Below are 17,079 nucleotides of genomic sequence, written 5' to 3'. Positions count from 1 at the left end.
CAGGGCCCCTAGTTTCCTGGGGCCCCGGATTTTCCAAACAGTAGTGCATATTTTTTTTTAAAGAGACTAGCGCAACAAAGTGTGGCCCATTATGCAGAGCAGCCGACCAGGCCCAGCTGCTCATTTCCCTAAAAAAAAGGCCCAGCTGCTCATGCATGCAGCGACCCACCAGGTCCTCCACATGTGGGCTGCAAGCGCACGCGTCGCACGATTGAGTGCAGAATTTATTTATTTTTACAGTGAGATGTACGAGCCCTCCGGCATCTAGGTTTCAACGCAACGGCGACTTGGCAACGTCGGTGTCTTCTCGTCCGCGGCGGCGGCGATCATCGGCCATCGCCCATGGCTCGGGACGGCAGTTCCAGGTATAGTTCGAGACTATGACCGGCGTCCATCGGCCATCTCTCTAGACCATGTTCGAGAATCGGGATTAAGACAAGTGACCCCGTGCAGCTTTGATCATGTGTCCGTGAGTTCTGTAATCCATGCCAATATCATGTTACTAATTTGTCAGTTTGATTTTTCTATACTAGACGTCTAGGGTTCCAAGATTGACCCCGTGTCTTGATCTAGAAATATGAATTTGATTACCAAAAAGGCAAGGAAAAATGAGGAATCGGGGATTTTAATCAAAATACGAAAGGATATGTGAAATCTCCGGCCCCGGGTCTATTTCCTATCATATTATTTTCAGATCTATTAATTCAAAAATCAAAAAATAACTTGCTGCACTTTTTCGTTAGATATTTTATTTTGTGTTTTTTGCTAGATATATTTATGCAATCTTATATAGTTTAATCTATCACAATACCGAGGAGGAATTGACAACCCCTTTTACGCGTTCGGTTGCAAGTTTTTGTGGTTTGTATGTATGTGTTGTTTACATAGTGTTGCTTGGTTCTTCTACTGGATTGATAACCTTGGTTTCGTAACTGAGGGAAATACTTACCGTTGTTGTGCTGCATCATCCTCTGCTCTTCGGGGAATTACCAATGTAGATACAAGCAATCAATACCCGTGGTGACAATGTGATGTTCTATCGATTCCCTTGATATTGGCAACCAACTTGCCGATTCCTGCGGTGACATTAGGGTAATCTAGGCATAGAGGTTGATGCACGTTTTCGTCCTACTTTCTCCGGCAGAAACTTTAAGGCACTCTTTGAAGTTCTTTGTGTTGGATTGAATATTATGAATCTGAAATTGTTTGATGCATATCGAATAATCAACTAATGGATACTTGTGGTGACATTGAAGTATCTAGGTGACATTAGAGTTGGTTGATGCGTATCATATGGTGTGATTTTAGTACAAACTCTAGGGATGTTTGTGACACTTATGGGGACGACTCAATAGATTGATCGGAAAAGATAACTTTAAAGTGATTTTGTACCATACAATAATTTCTTCTTATGTTCTCTGTTATCAATAGGACTTTGGAGTGCTTCTTTGTCCCAGGTTGAGTGATTGTCATATGATTCCATTATGTTAGCACTGTTGAGAGATTGCACTAGTGAAAGTATGAACCCTAGGCCTGGTTTCCAAGCATTGCAATACCGTTTGTGCTTCATTTTATCACTTGCTACCTTACTGTTTTTATTATTTTAGATTACAAAAACCTATATCTACTATCCAAAAAAGTGGCAACTCCAACAGATGATGCAAAACGAAGATTTAAAAGAGCAACTCCAATAGATGATGCAAACTAGAGACGTAAACCGCCGCGGGCCGCGCGACTGTTTACAACTAGTCGGCATGAGCGCTGATGGCCAAGCGCTGAGAGAAGGGAGGAGCGCCGGTGGACCGAGCGGCGGTAGCAGGTGCGTCGATGGCCGAGCGACGAGAGTTGGGAGGTCAAATGCGGAAGGAGGAGCTCGAATGGCCAGCGGCGCGACTGTGAATCGAGCGGCGGATTGGTCACGGAGGAGCGAAGACCGTGCAGTGCGAGAAGGTCGAGTCTGGCAGCGGAAAAGCGACGACGACGTGGAGGCAAGTGTGCAGTTCGAATCCGGCGGTGGCGGGGCGAGCTCAAATTATGCGTCGACTAGGCGGCGATTCAGCGGCGGAAGAGCGGCCAATTGGCCGATCTGGAGGCGGGCGACGGCAGAGCAGCGGGGGTGGTGGAGTGACTGAATTTGGCAGCGGGGCGGCGGCATGGTATGGTGGGCGAGTGCCACAACGGCGGATGTGCGATGGGATGAGATTAAATCGGAGGCTCCTTGACGGCTATGGTGGCGCGACGAAGTGGGTCAGACCGGTGGCGGCGGCCACAGAGGACGCAACGGGTCATCGGAGTCGGCCATGGCCTAGGCGGTCGTCGACGAGCGCCGGGCGGGCGGCAGCTGGTCACGCGGAAGTGAAATGAATGACAGTTGGGAAGTAAGTTTGCGGGCGGTTGCGTTTCTACATCTCGTGTAGGTGGAGATGCACATTTGCACCACGAGGTGTTATAGTTTACATCTCCGGGAGGCGGAGGTGTAATTTTTTTTGCATCTACATCATCTGTTGGAGAAGGATTTTTGTGGCTCGAAGATGCAAAAGTTAGATATTTTTGCATCTACATCATTTATTGAAGATGCTCCTTGTAACATCCCAGATGTAACTTTCTCAATTTGTACTCCAACTCTTGCCGTTTCCAGCGTTAAGTTATTTTATTTTCTCGGGTTTGGGTTTTTGTCTCCGTGTGTTGTTATCGTTGTCATGCATCTCATATCATGTCATCATGTGCATTGCATTTGCATACGTGTTCATCTCATGCATTCGAGCATTTTCCCCGTTGTCCGTTTTACATTCTGGCGCTTCGTTCTCCTCTGGTGGTCATTTCTAGCTTTTCTTCGTGTGTGGGGATTAAACATTTTCGGATTTGACCGAGACTTGCCATGCGGCCTTGGTTTACTATCGGTAGACCGCCTGTCAAGTTTCGTATCATTTGGACTTCGTTTGATACTCCAACGGTTAACCGAGGGACCGAAAAGGCCTCGTGTGTGTTGCAGCCCAACACCCCTCCATTTTGGCCCAAAATCTACCTAAGTCTTCTCATCATCTAGAGCGTTTGATCACGATCGCGTGGCCGAAAACCGCACCTCATTTGGACTCTCCTAACTCCCTCTATGCCTATTTAAACCCCCCCTGAAATTCGGATCTCCGTCTCCCCCGAAACCCTAAAAAATCCACCTCGCGCCGCGCCGGACGTGTCCGTTCCGGCCGGACACGCCGCCGCCAGCCACCCGCGCTCGCCACGTGGCAAGCCGCCGCCGTCTCCGCCCGCGGCCCGGCCGGCCCGCATTCGGCCCCCTCCGTCCCGCGCCTGGGCCGCGCCTCCTCCTCCAGGGCGCCTCGCCGCGCCGCCCCTGCCTCGCGTCCGGCGCCGCCGTGGTGCCATAGCCGCCCGTCACCGGCGCCGTGCTCCGCCGCCGCACCAGCCCGCCGCCGCCTCAGATCCGGCCGCCGCGCGCCGCCGCCTCGGCCACCCGGAGCCAGATCCGCCGCCCCACCGGAGTCCGGCCACTCCCCGGCCTCCTCCTCGCAGGCCCCGGCCACCACGAGCTCGCCGGTGAACAGTGCTCGCCGGATCTGACCTCGGTTCACGTGCCCGGTCTAACCCTAGATCCGGAGGTGTTTTATTCTTCTAAGTCCCGAAATATTGCAGATCCAAGTGCCCCTGTTCATGGCCTCGTAACTTTGCATCCGTAGCTCCGATTCATGCATATAGCATATCGAAATGTTCGTCTCAGAGAGTACATCATTTCATTCTATTGCATCATTTTTATTTGAGTTCATCTCGATGCCCGAAATGCTGTTAGAAGAGGGCTACTTGAGTTAATTGTCAGATCTGCTGCTCCATTTAGAGTTTTGTCATTTTTGCCATGATTATTGTGTGCATGATATGCCCTGATGCTCTACATATGTTTTGTTAAGAGTTTTGTCATCTTTCCAGAGGTGCAACCCATGTATTTTTGTGATGTGTGTGGTGTCTAGTGCAAGCTTGCAAAGTGAGGCACTTAGTAACTCCGTTTTCAGGGACTTAGCATTTCCACTAAGTCCTTGACCTGTTGTGACGCCCGGATATTCAAACTACAGTAACCCTTCGCTAATGATGCCACGTCACCACGATTACTGTTGTTAATCTTGCGATGATTTCAAATCCCGTCAAATTTCAAATTTAAAATCAAGTCAAACAATTAAAGTTCTCAAAAATCAAAACTAAAGTGTTCGAAACGTGGAAAATAAATTGGAAGTAATATTGGTGAAGAAATCATCTATTTATAAAATGTTCCAATGCACTAAATTAATTATAACAACAACAACAAAACAATTATTTAAAATGCATTTAAAATAATAATAAATGAAGTATACTTTATTTAAGGTGCCAAAATGTTTGGGGTCATAGAATATTTATTAACACTAGTTTAGGGGCTACTTTTATAATTTTTAAAACTATAGTAAGAGAGAAACTAAAAATAAAACAATAAAAGAAAACTGAAAAGAGGAAATAAAAAAAATAGCTAATACAAAAGAAAACCCCTTCCCTGGGCCGGCCCAACTGGGCACGAAGCCCCCAGTCGCTCTCCCCACCTCCCTGTTCATCGGTCTCAGGTCGCTACAGGGGCATGGCTGCCCCCGACCACCTCGTCGGCGACGCTCGGAGAGGATAAGGCCTCCACCGAGGCCCCCCCTCCAGATATTTCTCCCGCATCCGCCTCTCGCTCCTCCCCCCCTCTCTCCCTCGTCTCCCTCGCTCAGATCCGTCCGCACCCGCAGCCATCGTCGTCAGCCACCGCGCTCCACCATGGCCACCGACGCCCCCGCATCCATCCGCAGTTCCAGCCAGCTCCGTCCTGCTCCCCTACGTCTCCTGCGCCAACGGGCTCGAGCCGGGAACCTCTCCTTCGTGCGGGACGAGGTCGTCTTCAGCCTCGAGGAGTCGCCGCCGCCATCGAATTCCGGCCACACCGAGCCTCCCTCGAGCACGCTTTGCACAACTACGGGCTCGCGGTGAGCCTCTCTTCCATTCCCCCTCTCTCCATGCTTGTTCGCGTACTCCGTCTCACGATCCACCGTGGCAGAAACTCGCCGCCGCCATGCTCACTGTCATCACGGTCGTCCGCGTCCTGCCTCCACGCGCGTCGCGGTCACCTCGCGTCGGGCCGCGCCCCGCACCACACCCTCCTTGGCCTCGCACTGCCCCGAGCACCAACACGTCCACGCCCGCTACCCTACCGCCCATGGCCACGCGCCCGCCCGTCGCCTCGCCGTTCTTCCTGCTGTTGTCGCTGCCACTGATGCCACCTCTCCCGCGCTGCTCGCCTGCTATGCTGCTATTGTCGCTGCTGCACGCGTGCACGTGCTCGAACCGCAGCAGCGCCTGCCGCCGCTCGCGCCGCCCGACGCCGCTCCCTTGCGTCGGCGGCCCAGCGCCTTCCCTTGCGCCCGCCCGCGTTCGCGCCTTGGCCACCCCCGGCGTCGCGCGCTTGCTGCGTACGTGGGCCGCTCGCTCGCGTCGCGGTGTTGGTGCACTGCCTCGCCCACGCCACGCCACTGCAAATGCTCTGCTTAGTACTATAGCTACGCTGGCTAGCTTTTGTGTTTCCACAATGAGTAACCCCCTAGACGGTCCCTAAATTGCGGTTAAATAGTTATTAATATGACTGAAAATAATATGAGTAGAAAGTATACTTGACAAACTCCATTTTATCCAACTGGACCAAATATTTTCGATGCATGGATTAAATCCTACAAAAATCACAAAATGCCATCTTCTCTTACAACTAGCATTGTGTGTGTGTATACAGCCACCACTGGCCATGGCCGATTGCTTGTTGTGTGTGCGTGCTTTGTGTTTCTGGCCGGATGGGCCACTACTAAATGGCCGGCCATAGATTAGGATTAGTCTTATTTAATAACTAACCCAAAACAGGTATTGGTACTAAGTCTAGATGCTATGTAGAATATGACTTAGGGGCCCCTCCACTATTTAGACTAATTAACTAATCTGCTATACAAATGACCCTATGACACTTAGGCCCCGCTATGACCCTGTTGACTAGTCAACCTTGACTGGTCAACTGCTGACTAACCCCCTGGCCCCACCTGTAATACGCTCTAGCTAGCGTAGCTTTAGGTGACAAAACTAATTACTTTTTTCTTAATTTGAATTAATATATTTCAAAAAATTGTTTAGATCTTTGAAAAATCTTAGAAAATGATCTGTAACTCGGATGAAAAAGTTTTATACATGAAAGTTGCTCAGAAAAATGAGACGAATCTGAATATGCGGCCCGTTCGTCCACCACGCATCCCTAGCATAGCGAACACGCAACTTTCCCTCTCCGATTCATCTGTGCGAAAACGCTAAAACCGGGGATATTTTCCCGGATGTTTCGCCCCTTCACCGGTATCACCTATCTCTGCGTTAGATCACCCCTGGCACCGCGTATTACCTCGTTATGTTTTGTGATGCTTTGTTTGCTCCATATTTATTATTTCTTCCCCCTCTTCTCTCCGGTAGACACCGAGACCGACGCTGCTACTACCCAGTACGACTACGGTGTTGACGACCCCTCTCTCTTGCCAGAGCAACCAGGCAAGCCCCCCCCCTTTGATCACCAGATATCGCCTACTCTTCTCTATACTGCTTGCATTAGAATAGTGTAGCATGTTACTGCTTTCCGTTATTCCTATCCTGATGCATAGCCTGTCCTTGCTACTATTGTTGTTACCATTACCTGCTATCCTACTGCTTAGTATAGGATGCTAGTGTTCCATCAGTGGCCCTACACTCTTGTCCGTCTGCCATGCTATACTACTGGGCCGTGATCACTTCGGGAGGTGGTCACGGGCATATACTATATACTTTACACAGTTACATTACTTATGATACTGTTCGGAGATGGGGGCTGAAGGGGCAGGTGGCTCCATCCCGGTAGAGGTGGGCCTGGGTTCCCGACGGCCCCTGACTATTACTTTGTGGCGGAGCGACAGGGCAGGTTGAGACCACCTAGGAGAGAGGTGGGCCTGGCCCTGGTCGGCGTTCGCAGATACTTAACACGTTTAACGAGATCTTGGTATTTGATCTGAGTCTGGCTACTGGCCTATACGCACTAACCATCTACGCGGGGACAGTTATGGGCACTCGACGTCGTGGTATCAGCCGAAGCCTTCGTGACGTCAGCGACTGAGCGGCGCATGCCGGATTGGACTGGAACGCCTGCTAGGCTTGGTCTGCTTCCGGCCGCCCTCGCAACGTGCAGGTGTGCAATGGGCGATGGGCCCAGACCCCTGCGCCATAGGATTTAGACCGGCGTGCTGACCTCTCTGTTGTGCCTAGGCAGGGCTGCGACGTGTTGATCTTCCGAGGCCGGGCATGACCTAGGAAAGTGTGTCTGGCCAAATGGGATCGAGCGTGTTGGGTTATGTGGTGCACCCCTGCAGGGAAGTTAATCTATTCGAATAGCCGTGATCTTCGGTAACAGGACGACTTGGAGTTGTACCTTGACCCTATGACAACTAGAACCGGATACTTAATAAAACACACCCTTCCAAGTGCCAGATACAACCGGTGATCACTCTCTCACAGGGCGACGAGGGGAGGATCATCGGTTAGGATTATGCTATGCGATGCTACTTGGTGAACTTACCGTCTACTCTCTTCTCCTGCTGCAAGATGGAGGTTACCAGAAGCGTAGTCTACGAAAGGACTAGCTATCCCCCTCTTATTCCGGCATTCTGCAGTTCAGTCCATCGATATGGCCTTTACACATATACCCATGCATATGTAGTGTAGCTTCTTGCTTGCGAGTACTTTGGATGAGTACTCACGGTTGCTTCTTCCTCTTTTCCCTCTATCCCTTCTACCTGGTTGTCGCAACCAGATGTTGGAGCCCAGGATCCAGACGCCACCGTCGACGACAACTCCTACTACACCGGAGGTGCCTACTACTACGTGTTGCCCGCTGACGACGACCAGGAGTAGTTAGGAGGATCCCAGGCAGGAGGCATGCGCCTCTTCCAATCTGTATCCCAGTTTGTGCTAGCCTTCTTAAGGCAACTTGTTTAACTTATGTCTGTACTCAGATATTGTTGCTTTCGCTGACTCGTCTATGATCGAGCTCTTGTATTCGAGCCCTCGAGGCCCCTGGCTTGTAATATGATGCCTGTATGACTTACTTTATTTGTAGAGTTGTGTTGTGATATCTTCCCGTGAGTCCCTGATCTTGATCGTACACGTTTGCGTGTATGATTAGTGTACGATTGAATCGGGGGCGTCACACCTGTTTATCTCATGTTGCCATATGTCTATGTTGTTTCCGAGAGATCCGTGCCTCTTTTGAGGATGATCAGTAAGGATGTTTTATTAACCTTGTAGTGCTCTATCCATCCATGTCTTTGTTTGCAATTATGGAGCACCCTAACTTGAGTCAATCGAGCTATACTTTTGCTACTTTGTGAATCTGGGCAGATTGTCAACTTGTTTGCAATTTTGCCGGTGATGTTGTAGTTGACCCGTGCATGCTATGCCATTGTTCTTGCCATGTCTAGCTTGCATTTTGTGTGTTCTTGATAGATGTATACTTTCCTTGCCATGACATGCTCCGTAGTGAGTGCATCGAGCTCGTTTACATGCCTACTTGAGTTATGTTTCAGCATGTGTCAGTTTTCACCAAGTCTGAAATCTGATTATGTGTTTGCTATGTTCGCGTGCTTGTTAGTATATTTTCTGATCCCTTTTGGCTCAAGGTCACTAAGGGACATTTGTTAAGCTATTTGAGTATCTCCATGCCATGTTTTATTTTGCCATGTTCAGGTCCTATAGCATGTTGTTTTGTTGCTCCGAAGAGTGCTACTTGGTCTGAAATTCCAGACAAGTGTTAATTTCACCAAGTCTGAGATCTGTTTGCCATATGCATTTTTGCCATGCTTGTTTGAACCTGTTAATGGATGAATTGGCCGTAGCTCAGTGCTAGACTTTTGTTAAGCATCTTGAATGCACTCCTGCCATGTATTTTGATGCCATGTTTGTGTGCTGTAGCATGTTCATCTCATTGCATTTAGATGGCTACTTGCTGTAAATCGCAGACCGGTGTCATATTTGAATCGCTTGCCATTTCCAAACCGTAACTCCGATTCAGGCGTTCTTTATATCGTTTTCAAGCGATTTCATCTCATCTTTCCAGTGGCACACTTTGATTTCCAAGTTGAGGCCAGGTTCATGCATTTCCTGTCATATCTTGCATATGCATCCCGCATCGCATCCCGCATAGCATTATCATCATCGCATCATATTGTTTGAGCTTGCCCGTGGTTGATTGTGTCCTTGTTGCTTGTTTGTCTTCTTTGGGTAGAGCCGGGAGACGAGTTCGCTAACGAGGAGCCCGTTGAGTTTGCTTTCGAGGATCCAGGCAACTCTGACAACTTTGCAGGCAAGATGATCATACCCTCGAAATCACTACTATCTTTGCTATGCTAGTTTGCTCGCTCTTTTGCTATGCCAAAGCTACGATGCCTACCATTTGCTTGTCAGCCTCCCAAATTGCCATGTCAAACCTCTAACCCACCATGTCCTAGCAAACCGTTGATTGGCTATGTTACCGCTTTGCTCAGCCCCTCTTATAGCATTGCTAGTTGCAGGTGAAGATTGGAGATCGTTCCTGTTGTAGCATTTATTTACTTGTTGGGATATCATTATATTGCCATGTTATCTTAATGCATCTATATACTTGGTAAAGGGTGGAAGGCTCGGCCTCTCGCCTAGTGTTTTGTTCCACTCTTGCCGCCCTAGTTTCTGTCATATCGGTGTTATGTTCCTGGATTTTGCGTTCCTTACGCGGTTGGGTTATAATGGGAACCCCTTGATAGTTTGCCTTGATTAAAGCTTTTCCAGCAATGCCCAACCTTGGTTTTACCATTTGCCACCTAGCCTCTTTTCCCTTAGGTTTCTGGAGCCCGAGGGTCATCTTATTTTAGCCCCCCCTGGGCCAGTGCTCCTCTGAGTGTTGGTCCGAACTAGAGTCCTGTGCAGCGCCCCCTCGGGGAAACTCGAGGTTTGGTTTTAGTTGTATGGAGAGCTCATCCGAGTGTGCCCTGAGAACGAGATATGTTCATCTCCTATCGGGATTTGTCGGCACATTCGGGCGGTGTTGCTGGTCTTGTTTAACCTGTCGAAATGTCTTGAAGAACCGAGGTACCGAGTCTGATCGGAACGTCTAGGGAGGAGGTCTATTCCTTCGTTGACCGTGAGAGCTTGTCATGGGCTAAGTTGGGACTCCCGTGCAGGGATTTGAACTTTCGAAAGCCGTGCCCGCGGTTATGGGCAGATGGGAATTTGTTAATGTCCGGTTGTAGATGACTTGAACCTTAATTTAATTAAAATGAATCAACTGAGTGTGTTACCGTGATGGCCTCTTCTCGGCGGAGTCCGGGAAGTGGACACGGTGTTGGAGTAATGTTTGCGCAGGTTGCTCTTTAGTTTCTCGCTCGCGCTTTGCCTCTTCTTCTCGCTCTCTTTTGCGAATAAGTTAGAAACCACATATGCTAGTCACTTGCTGCAGCTCCACATATACATTTACCTTGCCCTACCTTTTAAGCTTAAATAGTCTTGATCGCGAGGGTGCGAGATTGCTGAGTCCCTGTGGCTCACAGATTACTATTACACCAGATGCAGGTCCAGGTGATTCCGCTCCAGGTGACGCGCTCGAGCTCAAGTGGGAGTTCGACGAGGACTCTCAACGTTACTATGTTTCCTTTCCTGATGATCAGTAGCGGTGCCCAGTTGGGGGTGATCGGGACCATGTCGCTTGTTGGGTTGTCTTTCATTTTGGTGCCGTAGTCGGGCCATGAGTGTTTGGATGATGTATGTTATTTATGTACTTGATTGACGTGGCGAGTGTAAGCCAACTATATTATCCCTTTTATTATCTATATTACATGGGATGTTTGTGATGATTACCTGACTTGCGACATATGCCTTCAATGCGATTATGCCTCTAAGTCGTGCCTCGACACGTGGGAGATATAGTCGCATCGAGGGTGTTACAAGTTGGTAAGCAGAGCCTTCCCCGACCTTAGGAGCCCCATTGCTTGATCGTTTTTAGCAGCAGAGTTGTGTCTAGAAAAATGTTTTGAGTCATTTAGGAATTATATATCGGAGAGTTTAGGAATTCTTTTTACTTCCCAGTCTCCTCATCGCTCTGGTAAGGCATCCTGACGTAGAGTTTTGACTCTTCTCTTCTCAAATTTCACTAAATTTTTTTTAGGATCACGCGGGTGTCTTGGAATCGTTCCGATGGTTTTATGATGAGAACATTGTCTTGGTGCCTCCTGTCAGGGGTTTAGTGGAAGTGTCCCGGGGAGTTGAGCTCTGAGGTGTTGTCATCATAATTTTATCGTTGGAATTCTGAAATACCTGAGTTTAGTACGCCGACATCGAAAATCTCTTTTATGCAGTTCGTTGGTGAGATAACCTCGACGCCACCTAGTACTGAGGCGGGAGTTCGGGAGTATCGCCATAACTTGTATAACGGATGCTTTTCGAAGGTTGAGGTAGATGGTTTCCGAAGGTTTCTCGGTTATGTGTTGAAGGATGGATACAGCTGGATGTAGGATTTGCTAGATTTGGGTGAGATATTATGCTTCCCCTGTATCCCCAACACCTGATTGCATAACCGGAAAGGTTCGAGAGTTTCATAGGTGGGAATTCTCGTAGCTCTAGTTCTTCTTCCACGGATATTGGTTTGAGATTGGGATTTCTTACCGATTATTCGTTCTTGAGACATACCTTGTTGATTTATTTATCTACCTTAATTCTACGTGGCTTTGCAATTTATGGATGTGTGACCATTTCAAGAGGAATGCATTTGTTCTTTTTGTTCGGATGTGAAGACCTTATGTTGCAATTTTAATTCCGTTGGATTCAGCTTCAATATTTTTCTATCAACGTGCTAATGGATGTCAACCTCTTCAGGATGGCTCCTCCAACGCGCACGACTCCGAATCCTGATCCGCCACCACCTCCACCTCCTCCGGAGGCATGGCAAGCTGTGATGGCCGCAACCAATGCAAACACACAGTTGATCATGCAAATTCTCCAAGAACGCAATCAAGGCAACCAGGGGAATCAAGGCAACAATCATAATCACTTTGCTACACTGAACCAGTTCCTTGCTAATGGGCCAAAGACGTTCAGCAATTGTGTTGAGGCAACCGATGCTGACGATTGGCTTGTGGATCTGTGTAAGCATTTTGAGTGCAGTAACGTCAGGCCTGAAGATTTTGTCAAGTTCGCTTCTTTCCAACTCAAAGATCAAGCTGCAAAATGGTTCCAGCAGTATAAGGATTCCAGAGGTGGACGTGTGATCACTTGGGATGAATTCCGTCAAGATTTCCGAGCTCATCACATCCCTCAAAGTGTGGTTGAAAGTAAGCGTGAGGAATTCCGCAACCTGAAGCAAGGCTCTTTGTCTGTCTATGACTACAACAAATTGTTCCAGAAGCTCGCCCGCTTTGCCAAGCAGGACGTCCCTGATGAGAAGAGCATGATATACCAGTTCAGGGGTGGTCTCAGAGAAGAAATTCAGCTAGCTCTTGTTCTCTTTGAGCCCTTGAGGTACGATGAGTTCTACAACATGGCACTGAAGCAAGAGGCCGCTCAGTTGAAGTGTGATGCTTCCAAGAAGCGAGTCAGAGACACTACGCCTTCTTCCTCTACTCAAGTGGCCAAGCAGCAGAAGTATTGGCTTCCTCCTCCTCCGTTCCATCAGCCGTATCAGCAGAAGAGCAAAGGTGGCAGCGGTTCTTCCCACCCATCCAACCCTGGCTTTCAGAACAAGACTTCGTCTCAAGCTCCAAGATCGAGTGCTCCGTACCACCGTCCGCTTTCAGAGGTCACGTGCAACAAGTGCCAAGAAAAGGGTCACTATGCCAACAAGTGTCTCAACCAGAGGCGTCTTCCTCCTCCTCCTCCTGTGAGATCGGCAAGTACAGCTGTGGTCAAGCATAACCCCAAGCACGCCAAGGTCAACTTGATGAACGCAGCTCAGGCAGAGGACTCGTCAGATGTGATCATGGGTAACCTTCCTGTTAATGATATTCCTGCAAAAGTTCTTTTTGACACTGGTGCATCGCATTGTTTCATTTACAAACCTTTTGCATTGAAGTATGAGTGCGATTATCAGTATCTGCAAAATTCCTTGCAAATCGTGTCACCGGGCAAGCAAATGACAGCTAATTTCTGCGTCCCGGATATTACTATCAGTTGGGCGACTACAAATTTCTGGCTTCTCCTATTGTTCTGGGCGACTCGGATATTGATCTTATTCTCAGAATGGATTGGCTTTCTAAGCACAAGGCACATCTTGATTGTGCAGCCAGGCAGATTCAATTGACTCATTCGTCTGAGGATGTAATTGTCTTTGCCGCTCGTGATGATACCATCCGTCTGTTTTCTCTCAATGAGAAGGGTGAACTAGATGCTATCTCGCAGATTCCAGTCGTTTGCGAATATCAAGACGTCTTTCCAGAAGAGCTCCCAGGAATACCTCCGCACCGGCCAGTTGAATTTGTTATTGATCTTGAGCCTGACATGGAACCAGTGTGCAAGCGTCCTTACAAGCTCGGACCTGAAGAGTTGAAGGAGCTGAAGAAACAACACGATATTCAAGAAAGAATGGGTCTCATCCGGCCTAGTTCTTCTCCGTGGGGTTGTGGTGTTCTTTTTGTGAAGAAGAAGGATGGAATGGACCGACTTTGTGTTGATTACCGTCCATTAAACAAGAAGATCATCAAGAACAAATACCCACTTCCCAACATCAATGAGCTATTCGAACAACTCAAAGGTGCCCAAGTATTCTCCAAGCTTGATCTCCGTATGGGTTATCATCAGATTCGAATCCGTGAGCAAGATATTCCCAAGACGGCTTTTAGGACAAGCTATGGTTCATATGAATACACTGTCATGTCTTTTGGCCTCGTCAACGCTCCTCCGACGTTCTCTCGCATGATGAACTTCATCTTCCACGCCTACACCAATGACTTCGTTTTGGTCTATCTCGACGACATTCTGGTTTTCTCGAAGAACAAGGAAGATCATGCCAAGCACTTGCATTTGGTGCTCGATAAGCTCAGAGAACATCAGTTCTACGCCAAGCTCTCCAAGTGCGAATTTTGGCTCGATGAGGTTCTTTATCTTGGTCATATCATCTCTGCCAAGGGCATTGCCGTGAATCCTGAGAAGGTGTCTGCAATTGTGAATTGGGAACCTCCTCAGAACATGAAGCAACTCCGTAGCTTCCTCGGTCTCGCGAGCTATTGTCGTAGATTCGTTGAAAACTTTTCTAAGATCGCGAAGCCTCTCTCTAATCTTCTCCAGAAGCACGTCAAGTACGTTTGGTCTCCAGTGTGACATTGCTTTCAACACTTTGAAAGAGAAATTGATCACTGCTCCAGTTCTGACTCCGCCTGATGAATCCAAACCGTACGAGGTCTTTTGTGATGCCTCTCTCCAAGGTCTTGGCGCAGTGTTGATGCAAGAGAAGAAAGTTGTTGCTTATACCTCTCGCCAGTTGAAGCCTAATAAGAAGAACTACCCCACTCATGATCTCGAGTTGGCGGCAGTTGTGCATGCTCTTTTGACTTGGAGACATCTCCTATTGGGAAGAAAATGGACATTTTCACTGATCACAAGAGTCTCAAGTACATCTTCACTCAGCCTAATCTCAACCTCAGGCAAACTCGATGGGTCGAAATGATTCAAGAGTATAATCCGAGTATTGAGTATACTCCAGGCAAGGCCAATGTGATTGCTGACGCATTGAGCAGAAAGGCTTATTGCAACAGTCTGATTCTCAAGCCTTATCAACCCGAGCTTTGTGAAGCTTTCCGCAAACTTAATCTGCAAGTTGTTCCTCAAGGTTTCCTCGCCAACCTTCAAGTCTCTCCTACCTTGAAAGACCAGATTCGCCAAGCCCAGCTTCTTGGTACTATGGTGAAAAAGGTGAAGATTGGGATTGCCAAGAGTCAACCCAAGTACAAGTGCTACCGCCTTGATGACAAGGACACTCTCTTCTTCGAGGATCGTATTGTTGTGCCCAAAGGTGACCTTCGTAAAGTGATCATGAATGAGGCTCACAATTCTCTCCTCTCCATCCACCCTGGGAGCACGAAGATGTATCAGGATCTTAAGCAGGCTTATTGGTGGACTCGAATGAAGCGCGAGATTGCTCAATTCGTGAATGAATGTGATGTCTGCAGAAGAGTGAAGGCAGAACACCAAAGACCAGCAGGTCTCCTCCAACCTCTTGCCATTCCAGAATGGAAGTTTGACCACATTGAGATGGACTTCGTGACTGGGTTTCCAAAGTCCAAGCGTGGCAATGATGCTATATTCGTTGTCATCGACAAGCTCACCAAAGTGGCTCACTTTCTGCCTATCAAAGAGTCGATCACTGCAGCTCAATTGGCGGAACTCTATACCTCTCGAATTGTCTCTCTGCACGGTATTCCACAAGTGATATCTTCAGACCGTGGCAGCATCTTTACCTCCAAGTTTTGGCGTTCTTTTCAGAAGGCCATGGGCACGAACATCCACTTCAGCACAGCTTTCCATCCTCAAACTAGCGGTCAAGTCGAGCGTGTCAACCAGATTCTTGAAGATATGCTCAGGGCTTGTGTGATCTCCTTCGGCATGAAGTGGGAGGATTGTCTTCCTTATGCTGAATTCTCCTACAACAACAGTTTTCAAGCAAGTTCGGGCAAGGCCCCATTTGAAATTCTGTATGGCAGGACGTGCCGTACCCCTCTCAACTGGTCCGAAACCGGTGAACGTCAGCTTTTGGGTAATGACTTAATCACAGAGGCAGAAGAAATGTGCAAAGTCATTCGTGATAACCTCAAAGCAGCCCAATCCAGGCAGAAGAGCTACTATGATAGTAAACACCGTGATTTGGCTTTCGAGATCGAAGATCATGTTTACCTCCGCGTCTCTCCTATGAAAGGTACTCGTCGCTTCAGTATCAAAGGGAAGCTTGCCCCTAGATACGTGGGACCTTTCAAGATTGTCAGCAAGAGAGGCGACCTCGCCTATCAACTCGAGCTTCCATCAAACTTTGCAAATGTTCATGATGTGTTCCATGTCTCTCAGCTCCGAAAGTGCTTCAAGACTCCTGACCGCACCGTCAACTTCAAGGACATTGAGCTCCAAGAAGATCTCTCTTATCGTGAGCACCCAGTTGCTATTCTCGAAGAGACTGAACGCAAGACTCGCAACAAGTCAATGAAATTTCTCAAAGTCAAGTGGTCACACCATTCCGACCGTGAATCTACCTGGGAACGCGAGGATCACCTCCGTTCTGAGTACCCGGCGTTCTTTCAGTCCTAGATCTCGGGACGAGATCCTTTCGTAGTGGTGGAGTGTTGTAACACCCCGTATGTAACTTTCCCAATTTGTACTCCAACTCTTGTCGTTTCCGGCGTTAAGTTATTTTAATTTCTCGGGTTCGGGTTTTTGTCTCCGTGTGTTGTTATCGTTGTCATGCATCTCATATCATGTCATCATGTGCATTGCATTTGCATATGTGTTCATCTCATGCATTCGAGCATTTTCCCCGTTGTCCGTTTTGCATTCCGACGCTTCGTTCTCCTCCGGTGGTCATTTCTAGCTTTCTTTCATGTGTGGGGATTAAACATTTCCGGATTGGACCGAGACTTGCCATGTGGCCTTGGTTTACTACCGGTAGACCGTCTGTCAAGTTTCATATCATTTGGACTTCGTTTGATACTCCAACGATTAACCGAGGGACCGAAAAGGCCTCGTGTGTATTGCAGCCCAACACCCCTCCATTTTGGCCCAAAATCCACCTAGGTCTTCTCCATCATCTAGAGAGTTCGATCATGATCGCGTGGCCGAAAACCGCACCTCATTTGGACTCTCCTAGCTCCCTCTATGCCTATTTAAACCCCCTGAAATTCGGATCTCCGTCTCCCCCGAAACCCTAAAAAATCCACCTCGCGCCGCGCCGAACGTGTCCGTTCCGGCCGGACACGCCGCCGCCAGCCACCCCCCGCTCGCCACGTGGCAAGCCACCGCCGT

Source organism: Triticum dicoccoides, chromosome 2A (assembly GCF_002162155.2).
Source record: "Triticum dicoccoides isolate Atlit2015 ecotype Zavitan chromosome 2A, WEW_v2.0, whole genome shotgun sequence".
Lineage (NCBI taxonomy): Eukaryota > Viridiplantae > Streptophyta > Magnoliopsida > Poales > Poaceae > Triticum > Triticum dicoccoides.
The sequence above is the reverse complement of the archived record's forward strand: the minus strand, read 5'-3'. Positions refer to the sequence as shown.